This window comes from Orycteropus afer, unplaced genomic scaffold, assembly GCF_000298275.1.
Source record: "Orycteropus afer afer isolate SDZICR_OR568_19922 unplaced genomic scaffold, OryAfe1.0 scaffold00002, whole genome shotgun sequence".
NCBI lineage: Eukaryota > Metazoa > Chordata > Mammalia > Tubulidentata > Orycteropodidae > Orycteropus > Orycteropus afer.
This window is the reverse complement of record NW_006921589.1, coordinates 782,472-793,697: the sequence shown is the minus strand read 5'-3', so window position 1 is coordinate 793,697 and position 11,226 is coordinate 782,472.

Below are 11,226 nucleotides of genomic sequence, written 5' to 3'. Positions count from 1 at the left end.
TATCTAGATGGCTGCTTGCAAGCATTTAAGATCCCAGTCGCTACTCGCCAAAGTTGTTGTTGTTGTTGTTGTTATGTGCCGTCGAGTCAGCCCCGACTCATAGCGACCCCTCCTTGGGTTTCCGAGGCAGTATCACTACGGAAGTAGGATTGCCCAACCTTCCTTCCGAGGAGTGGCTGGTGGGTTTGAACCGCCAGCCTTCTGGTTAGCAGTCAAGTGCTTTAGCCACTATGTTTTGCGTAGTATGTTATGCCAGTTGAGCTTGATGGCCCCTGTGACTTCATAGGGTTTTTAATAGTTTATTTTTTGGAAGCAAAAAGCCAGGCATCTCTTCTGAGGCACCTCGGGTAGACTAGAACTTGTGGCCTTTCAGTAGCCACTGCAGTGAGGTAACCGTTTGCACCACCCAGGGTCGTAATTTTCCACACTGGGTCATAATTTTTTTTACCTGGCAGTGTGCTATAATATGCAAGGGGTCAAGTAGAGAAGGAAAGACATTATATTGCATTTATGTGAAGTTAAGACATACGCATGTATATGGAACATCTTAAAATACGGAAACGAGTCTTTGAAAAGATAGATTTCCACTTGCACTGCAGTTAGACCATCTGAATGCTTGTCCTTGATTTTAGCAGGGAACCCTCCGCCTGCTCTTGCTTTCGAGCTCAGGAGCTGGGTGGCCCTGCCTGCTGGCGCTCCTCTCGAACCTCTGAAACTAGCCTCAGGTGGTCCAGACAACAGAGGGTTCTCAGGAATGGCAGTGAGACACTCCTCGTGGGTACAGAAATCCTCAGAGAAGAGCAGTAATGAAAAAGTAGTGCATTGAGAATTGTTACAAGTGGGGTCCACAGACTTGTTCTGAAGACAGTTGCCAAGGTTTTCAGCAGGGCCAACGTGTGCTGCGGGAGAGTGGTCATTATAAGAGTCCGTCCTGCAGTCTGAGCCGTATTTGACAAGAACAGAGAGGCGTGCATGCTCATTTTGAAAATTCGTCTGAATATTCTTGTTTTTTAGAATTCCTCTTCGTTGTGAGCTGTATCACTATTAAGAGCTTCTTAGTATTTCAACTGGCTGTTGCTTGACATCACAAAAGACTCAGGAAAGAGGAACAGGGAGAAAGGGGAAATCCGTTACTTGTGTTTACTGGCCTAGTTTTGTTGTATGAGAGCAGCTGGTTTGGATTTATGTGGTAAAGTGTATTTTAAGTAAGTAATTTTAGTTAGGAGCTTTCATAAGAAAAATAATTTCCAATGCTAAGCATTTGTGAGATTATTATTAACAGCAGTACTGAGAAGAATATGATGTTATCTTCGCACATTGAGGCAGGCTTCTTGGGGACAGCTGGAGTGTGGGGGAAGGGGAGTCTCTCAGTCCACCAGCTGCCAGAGCAGCATCCTGAGGGTGATATCTCAAAGCCCATGGATTGTTTTGGCTGTGTCCATGGAAGAAAATGGACCGAGTCTCTCTGTGCAGGGGCCCTTTGGAGTCTAGGTGATGGCCAGCTCACAGTGTGTGTGTTCAGGTTTGTGTGTGCATGTTCTTTACCGTCTCAGTGCTGGACCATTGGTGCATGCACATCCTAATTAGAAAGCAGTGAAGCTGAGTTCCTTGAGGGGACAAGGCTTGTTCTGTTACGAAGAGGAAGGGAGACGGAAAACAGACTTTGGGGGTGTACTCTCTGCTTTCACATGAAATGCTGCTTCCTTTATTCTTCGTAGTCACCCGAGGAAGGAAGGGGAGTTTTTCCCATTTATGGATTAAGAACTGGAAGCTCAGCGGGACTGACTGACTGTAGGATTTGCCCAAGGCCACACTGGTAAGCGTTGGCATCGGTATTTGACCCCAGACTTGTGGCTTCAGTTCCAGGAATGTTTTCATGACACCAACAGCTGTGTCTCCATGGTGTTGACTTGCTTATGCATTTTTAATCCCGAGTCACACTGTTAGGATAATTGTGAATGACATTTATATATACAATACAATCACTTCAGTTTTATGTAAGTAATATACAGGGTGTGTGTGTGTGGGCGGGCAGTCACTTAGGATTTGGGAATTTTTTTTCTTTGAGGAAAGTCTCTTGGGCAATACTATGAAGGGCATTTCACAGTGCTCCCTGTGTTACAGATAACAGGTATTTGCAGTTATGTGTTGGAATGGACCAGTTGTGATTCTCAATTTGAACAGATGTAGGAATAGATGATGAGTCCTGGAAATGCAGTGGTTAAGTGCTTGGCTGCTAACCGAAAGGTTGGGTGTTCAAACCCACTAGCCACTTCATGGGAGAAATGTGACAGTCTGCTCCCATGGAAATTATAGCCTTGGAAACCCATGATTTCTGCTTTGTCCTGCAGGGTCTCTGTGAATCAGAATTGACTCGATGGCAGTGGGCGTGGCTTGTGTTTTGGTGGGAATGTGTTTTGTGCACCCTGCCCATATAGTCCCATTCTTCATAGGAAAGCATTCAAGGAGATTTCCTCATTCTTTCAAGGCATGTTAATTTTTATTAATAAGGGACCTTTAAGTTTTTCACATTTACAGCCTGTAGCTATTATGTACATCAAGTGATGACTGAATCCTTTTCTTCCTGTGTAATGGCCTCAGTGCTTTTGATGCTGAGTTTTCAGGTGTCATTTCATCTCCCTCCCTGTGGTCCGCAGGGTAATGCCGCACCCTGTGGTTTCTTTCTCTACCTGAAGCCCCATATCCTGTGAAACTTGAATACTTATTTTGAGCATTGTTTTGAACGCACTGTTGTTAGGTGCTGTCAGATCAGTTCCAACTCAAAGCGGCTCTGCGTGCGACGGAGTGAACCCCGCCCGGTCCCGTGCCCTCCTCACTGTGCCCTTCTATGTTTGCTGTGCTGCTGTTGAGTTGATTCCGACTCAGAGTGACCCCGTAGGACAGAGTAGGACTGCCCCGTAAGGTTTCCAAGGCTGTAATCTTTGTGGAAGCTGCCTGCCACAGCTTTGTCCTGCGTAGCTGCTGGTGGGTTTGAACTACTGATGTTTCTGTTAGCAGCCGAGGGCTTTAACCACTGTTCACTCGGACTCAAGTTTGTAAGTTGGAGAGGACTTTGTCTTATGTGTCCTTCTCTCTTTAGGAGCAGCACACCTTGTGGAGACCTTTGAGGTACTGTCCAAATAACCTCCGTGTCTTGGTTTTCCTGCAGACTAGAGTGTTGTACTCAGAATATGAAAGCTGGTGATGCTCAAATTGAAAACCCTAGTGTTCTGGGCAGGCTTCTTTGATTACAGGTTAACTGACTCGTACAGATAATGTATTCAAGAGCAAGTAATTTATTGGAAGTGTAGAAGACCGTATGGGGCAATTCTCTGTCACATGGGGTCACTATAAGTTGGAATCAACTTGATGACACCCCACAGTAACAGTAACATGCATGAACTCAGAGAATCTGCAGAAAACCAAACCACCAGACCTTGTAAATGTCAGTAGCTAGGTGGGCTCTCAAAGACTGGGTAGACTAGGAAGATCTAGAAAGCTCTCGCAATTACTGTTCTAAGGAGCTTAATTAAGCTCTAAAAGCTACTGGTCCTGGTATCACTGTACAAGTTTTAAATTCCAGGGAGAGTCTTATTTCAGTTGTGTTACTGTCACCCTTGAATGAGTGTAGGAAAGGTCACTTTGATTGACAGTCCACCAAGACCATATCCATGGGGGTGGGGAATTCCTGTTACCCAGAGAATAAGGTGTTGGTGCTGAGCAGGCAAATGACCTACCACCTTCAGTTTGACCCCTGCCACCTTGTAAGTTGTGGATGTCCTGGCTTCTTTGTGGGAGCGTACACATCTTTGAGGGTGGCATGTTTTTTCCTGTCTTGAGGAGTTCTTGTGCTGGGGGGATTTCAGCTACATAAGTAATTCACAGAGATTAATTTACAGGGTGGGGTGGGCTATCAGTTTTTTGTTAACTTTAGGTAGACAAAGAAATGTGGTGTGGTGCAAACGTGGGAATGGAATTACTTAAATCCTCTTGAAGGCAGTGATCTGGGCTGCTGGCATTGCTGCTTCCTCTGTGCCTCCTGGTTTAAGGTCTTAGGTCTGAAGGGCTGTCATTCGGAGAACTTTAATGAGCCCTCATTACACTAAAACTTGTAGTCTGAGAGAGAAGGGCCAGCTTTTGATTGATACTGGAAATCACAAGTGGTGATGGATCAGAATTGGAATTGGCACTAATTCACCTAGCTGTGGAGCACAATTCAAGATTATATACAAAATCCATTAGTTTCGTTTTTCACCTGTGATGTTTCATACATAAGGATAGTCTAATCATTTCAGCTAAGATGGTATTACTTGAAAAAGGAGAGAAAGCAGAAATTTTGCCAACTGACACATAGTGAGAGTTTTTTTTCCTCTATGATGGAGGTTCATTAAATTCTCAAGTCATCAGAAACTTGGTTTGAGATTTTATTATAAAATTCATTTTCATTAAAAAATCATTTTGGCTTTCATATGCCTTCCACAGACTGTATCATACTCTTTTGAAAATATAGATGTGTAATTAAACCAGATGATGTGGTTAAAACATGTAGGATCATGGAAAACCTGGAACATTCTAATTGGTTACTACATTACAAAATCAAAAATTTTGATCTTAAACCTTAATTTGTTTCTATGGATAGAAACACTATTTCCATATACATATATAAAATGTTTTACATATAATCTTTTCTCTGTATATAATCTTTTTCTCTGGTAGTGCTAAGGCACTTGACTGCTAACCAGAAAGCTGGCGGTTCAAACCCACCAGCCGCTCCTCGGAAGGAAGGTTGGGCAATCTATTTCTGTAGTGATATTGCCTCAGAAACTCAAGGAGGGGTCGCTATGAGTTGGATCCGACTTAACGGCATAAGTTTTTTTTTGTGTGTATATGTGTGTGTATGTGTGTGTGTATGTATATATATACATACACACACACATACACACACATATGCAACACACTGCTGTGGAATTGGATCTGACTCATAGCGATCCCTCCTTGGGGTTCCGAGGCAGTATCACTACGGAAGCAGATTGCCCAACCTACTTGGGAGTGGCTGGTGGGTTTGAACCACCAGGCTTCTGGTGGTGGTGGTTGTTGTTGTTGTTATGTGCCGTCTAGTCAGCCCCGACTCATAGCGACCCCGCCTTGGATTTCTGAGGCAGTATCACTACGGAAGTAGGATTGCCCAACTTTCCTTCTGAGGAGTGGCTGGTGGGTTTGAACCGCCAGCCTTCTGGTTAGCAGTCGAGTGCCTTAGGCTCTATGCTACCAGAGCTCCCAGGCTTCTGGTTAGCAGTCAAATGCTTTATGGCACTACACCACCAGAGCGCACACACACACACACACACACATATATATATATGGAGAGAGAGAGAGAGAGAGAGAGAGAGAGAGGGAGGGAGGGAGAGATGTATGCATGTGTATATACCAAGAAACCAAATTCACTGCCATCGAGTTGATTTTGACTCATAGCGACCCCCATTGGGTTTCCTAGGGTGTAAATCTTTATGGAAGTAGATCACCCCATTTTCCTTTTCAGAGCAGCTGGTGGATTTGAACCGCTGACCTCTGGTTACTAGCCACATGCCTTATCCACTATGCCACCAGAGCTCCTTATATGTATATATGTATATGTGTGTGTGCATATATATATAAACAAACACATATGTATACTTACATATATATGTATAAAATCTTATTTAGTCTCTATAGAATGCAAATGAGTCTACATTATCTCCTTTTGCAGATGAGAAAACTGGCCATTTAATAATTTTTCTCAGGTCACAGCTGGTGTGCTGTGGAGCTCTTACCACTGTCCTGTACCATGTACATTAATATCGTTCGCCCTGTATGTAATTTTGACAAAAAGCTTTGGGACATTTCTTTTCCCACAGCCTATCTGTTAACCCTCAGCTTCTTGACAACTTCTTTATGTTCTGAAACTGTTGAAATGTGTAGTGTTATCCATCATCTCGGGCTCCTGTTTGCCGTGACTGTGGCAACAGCTCCTGTATTGCAGCAATGTGTTCAGCAAAGCCTTTTGTCCTTTATGTCTTAGAGCAGCCTGACAGCCTTTCATGTTGAATGCAGCATAAATTCAACAAAGCTGAGTGTTGCTTTCTAGGTGCAGAATAATTAAATGCTTTTAAGATGTATTTGATTAACAGGAAGCTGATTTGTATAAAGTAATTAGAACTGTAATGATGTCATAGCCTTGTCTTTTGTTATTAACCAAGTAATTGACCAGAAGTTTGGAAGCTTATTGTAACTGACAGTTAGTAGTTTGACCTTGTATGCTGTCTAGAAGTGAAACATGCAGAATGAATGTAAATGCAGTTTGTTCATTGAGCTGCATGTCTTGTTGGGGGCATCTGATCTTGGGTTCTCGTTTTGATTTTTCCATTACTTCTTTCCTGAGATTGGTGGTCAAGGATTATATACCAGAACTGAGTATTATACTTATTTTTCTTACTGAAAGCATCCAACCACACAAATGTTGTCTGTGTCCTCAAATCACTATAATCAGACCTGAAACCATGGCACGTTGAGGATATACAGTCCGGCCAACACGTACGAGAATGAAATGACCCTTGATTTTAAGTTCCAAGTGTAAGAAGGTGAAAGAACTTTTGACAGAGGACAGACAGGAGGAAAATGCAGTATTTACTGGGTGGAGAGAGAATTGTCACCTTTTTATTCTAACTTGTCTGAGTGAGTTAAAAGCATATGGGATTTTGAGTATTTGAACGATGAGAGAGCATCTTACCATTGGTGAATTTCCTTAAAGAACAGGATTGCAGGAGTAGGATACAGAGCTCAGACACATCAGAGGTGGGAGTGGGGTCACAGGGAGTGCCAGCAGTTCCCAGGTGGTGGTTAGCCTCCCGCTCTGGTGCGTCATGTTCTAGTGGGGTCAGCTCTGCTACAGTATGATGTATGCCTAAAAATCACCTTGCTGTGCATCATGATGGAAAAAATTAAAACATCAAGACACATGGTTTATGGAAAAATGGAATTAGGAGCAAAACACTCAACATCATTGACAGTGGCACATAAAAAAGATAGGAATTTAAAAAGGCGGGAAGATTTTGCACATATTCAGCTGTTAGAAAATATAAGTCCTGCAGTAAATAGGGGGGGTCCCTGGATGATGCAAATGCTCAATGCCCTCGGCTGCTAACTCAAAGGTTGGAGGTTCTAGTCCACCAAGAGGTCCAGAGGAAAGCCTGCTGATCTACTTCCGAAAAACCAGCAGTTGAAAACCTTGGCGCACACTTCTGCTCTGACACATGTGGGTCGCATCAGTCGGAATCTGCTTTTTGTTTAACTACTTACAGGCATCTAAGGAGCTCTGGTGGCGTAGTGGGCAAGGCATTTGACTGCTAACCAGAAGGCCAGCAGTTCAAACCCACCATCTGCTCCATGAGAGGAAGATGAAACAATCTGTTTCCATAAGACTTACAGCCTTGGAAACTCAGTGGGTTGCTATGAGTTGGAATTGACTCGTTGGTAGTGTGTTGGGTTATAGGAATTTGAGATATTTGCTGTAATATACTGTGGAAGGGTAAAATTTGGCTTTGAAGATGATGTATGAAGGAAAAGAAGGAAGAGGGGGCTCTTGTGTCTTAAAAACGCTAGGGCTAGTTGCTTGCAATCAGAAGGATTTAGCCACTTGGTGTTACGTGGATAGTTGAACGGTTTTGTCAAGCTTGGTGAAACAGTTTCTCAATGTGGTTAGAATGTTAAAGCGTGTGAGGTCAGGGAACCATCGTATTAATGGAGGCCTCAACAGTCTTCAAATGGGAATAATACTCTGAATTCCCAAATTCTGGAACAGCCCGAGTCACAGGTATTTCAGTGAATAGATACTAAAGTGTAATTACCGAGTGTCACAATATTCATAAAGACTGTATTTGCATTATCTTCTTAATATAATTTGATTCTAGTTTTCATTTTTCATTCACGAAGTCAGTTTTAATTCACTGATTGTCTTCATTTCTTTGTATCTCTGCCTTTCATGCAACATTAGAAAACAGAGTTCTAGCTCCTCTAATCCCTTTCATCATTCGTGTAGCTCATGAAGGAGCTCATGAAGCCATCTAACAGTCCTAGGTGGCCAGTTGTCAAGGATTTCATTTTACATGGATCCACAGTTAATGTCCATGGAAGTGGCAGTCAAATCAAACAATGTATTGCATTGGGCAAATCTACAAAACACCTCTCAAAAGTGTTGAAAGCAAAGATATCACTTTGAGGACGAAGGAGTGCCTGGCCCAAGCCATGGTATTTTCAGTCTCCTCATGAGCATTGAAAGCTGAACAATGAGTAAGTAAGACCAAAGAGGACCTGATGCCTTTGAATAATGGCGTTGGTGAAGAATATTGAATATACCATGGACTGCCAGAAGAATGAACAAACCTGTCTTGGAAGAAGTACAGCCAGAATGCTCCTTGAAAGCAAGGGTAGTGAGATTTTGTCTCAGCTACTTTGGACATGCTATTAGGAGGGACCATTCCCTATAGAAGGACATCATGCTTGGTAACGTGGAGTGTGAAAAAGAGGAAGACCCTCAGTGAGATGAATTGACACGATGGCTGCAACAGTGGGCTCAAACACAGAAATGATTATAAGAATGGCACAGGACTGGGCAGTGTTCATTCTGTTGTACATAGGGTTGCCGTGAGTTGGAAGTGACTTGACGGCACCTAGCAACAGCAAGAGGTGGTCAGAAAAATGTCATTTATATGTGACTTGTCATCAAATGATTATGGTGCTGTGATAAGGTTTCCACGCTGTAGTCCCAGGACTCTCCATCTGTCAGCCAACTGATGTGGATGATATGTTTAGGAAAATTGAACATAGTGTAAGGATGGGAAGCTATACCATCTGCTGGAACATTTAATATTTCCAATATCAAGTTTTTTTTTTCTTTTTATTGTGATTTGGGTGAAGATTTACAGAGCAAATTCACTTTCCATACAGCAGTTCACATATACTTTGTCTCACGTCATTGACACAGTTTACCACAAAGCAACAGCTCCCCTCCCACTTCCTCCCCATAGTTATCTCTTCTCAGTATCCATCCCTCCATACACCCCTGCCCCCTGAGCTGTCTCCCTGTGCATAAGCACCCCTTCTTTCTCCCATGGTTGTTCTTTCCAAGGAGTGCTAATATCAAGTTTTAAAAGGATCATTTACACATCATTCATGTAACAATTCCATATTGCATATAGCAAAACTTTTTGAAAGTGTACATGTATTTGCAGAAAGGAAACAAATTACTTTGCAAGTACTCAGTTAATAAATTATCATTTTTCCCTAAAAGCACTATGCCATTTTAAAAATATCTTGAAAGTCTGTACTTTGTAATTGGGTTCTTTGGGGACACAAGGAAGTCAATACCTCCAAACCAAAAAACCAAACCCACTGCTGTTGAGCTAATTCTGACTCATAGCAATCCTATAGGACAGAGTAGAACTCCTCCACAGGGTTTCTAAGGTTGTAAAACTTTTATGGAATCAGGCTGTCTCATCCTTCTCTCGTGGAGTGGTGGTTTTGAACTGCTCACCTTCTAGTTAGCAGCCAAATGTCTTAACCATTGTGCCACACCAGAGCTTCAAGGAGCAAACCTTGCTGGACAGAGTAGAACTGCCTCACAGGGTTTCCAAGGATGTAAATCTTTACAGAAACAGATTGCCATATCTTTCTCTCATAAAGTAGCTCATGGGTTTGAACCACTGATCTTTCGGTTAGCAACTGATTGATTTAACCACTGTATCACCACCAGGGCTCAGGGAAATACAAATCAATATTGCTTCATATCCACTGGGTGAGTATAATCAAAACAGTAGATGAAAGCAAGTATTGTCAAGGATGTGGAGAAATTGGAACCCCCATACACTGTTGGAGGAAATGTGAAATGGTACAGCTTCTTAGGAAAATACGTAGTTCCTCAAAAAGTGAAACAGTTGCTGTATGACCCAGCAATTCTTCTAGATATATACCCAAGGGAATTGAAAACATGTTCACACAAAAGACCAGTCCATGTGTGCTCATAGCAGTGTTATGCAGAGTAGCCAAAAAATGGAAACAACCCAAATGTCTACCAATTGAATGGATAAACAAAATCTGGTATATCCATACAGTGGAATATTATTCAGCTATAAAAACTGAATGAAGTCCTGATAGACGTTACAGTGTGGATGAACCTTGACAGCTTGCTAAATAAAAGACTCTAGTCGCTAGGGCCCAGGTATTGTCTGATTCCATTTACATGAGTTGTCTAGAATAAACAAGTCCTTGGAGGCAGAACGTAGTTTAGTAGCTGCCAAGGTCTGGAGATGAGGGTCAGGGATGGAGAGTGAGTGCTATGGGTACAGGGTTTCTTTTGGGATGATAGAAAAGTTCTGGAATTAGATAGTGATGGTGGTTGCACCATAGGGAATCGATTTGATGGCAATGGGTTTAGGTTATTGTTTGGATGGTCGCAGTCTTGTGACTGTACTGAAATCCACGGCAGTATATCCTGAAGCATCTGGAAAGCTAAACAATGTACTAAGTCTGAGTGGTTAGTAAGCTTCTGGTGAATATTTGTGAATGATTTGACAAACCTACAGTGTTCACCTTTGATTTTTTGGGGGGAAGCATATGTTGAAAATATATGGAACTGTTCAATGAAATTTACCAGAGGCATGAAAATAGTAGAAATGACATAGCTTTAATAATCTGAGATATCTAAACCTTTTCTTGCATCTTAAAAAAAAAGTACTCCATATGATTTAAATTTTTAGTGAATGATTTTAGAATTTGTTGTGCTTATAGTTATGATATGGGGGACTTCAGAACTGCTTTCAGTTCCTCTCATTAAAACTCTTCAGTTTCTTGAGAAATTAATTTGGTTACTCTCAGATGCCAAGCTGAGAGGAGAATTTATAACTGTTATATATCCTTGCAATTTAATGATCTGAATTCTTATTGAACACTTAAATCTGAAAATTGAGATGTATACCACCTTGGTAAATTGCAATGGTGAAATACTTTATGCTTAGTAAGTAGAATAGAAAATAACCATAATGAGTTTCTTTTCCCTTTTTACTTTTTCCTCTTCCCCTGAGACACACTCGTTTTCCAACTTATGAATTCAGTCTCTTTTGTTTGTTCCAGCCACTTAGTTTTTCATATTACATACCTGTTTAATATTTAATTTCTCATTAAAAAGTAAATATG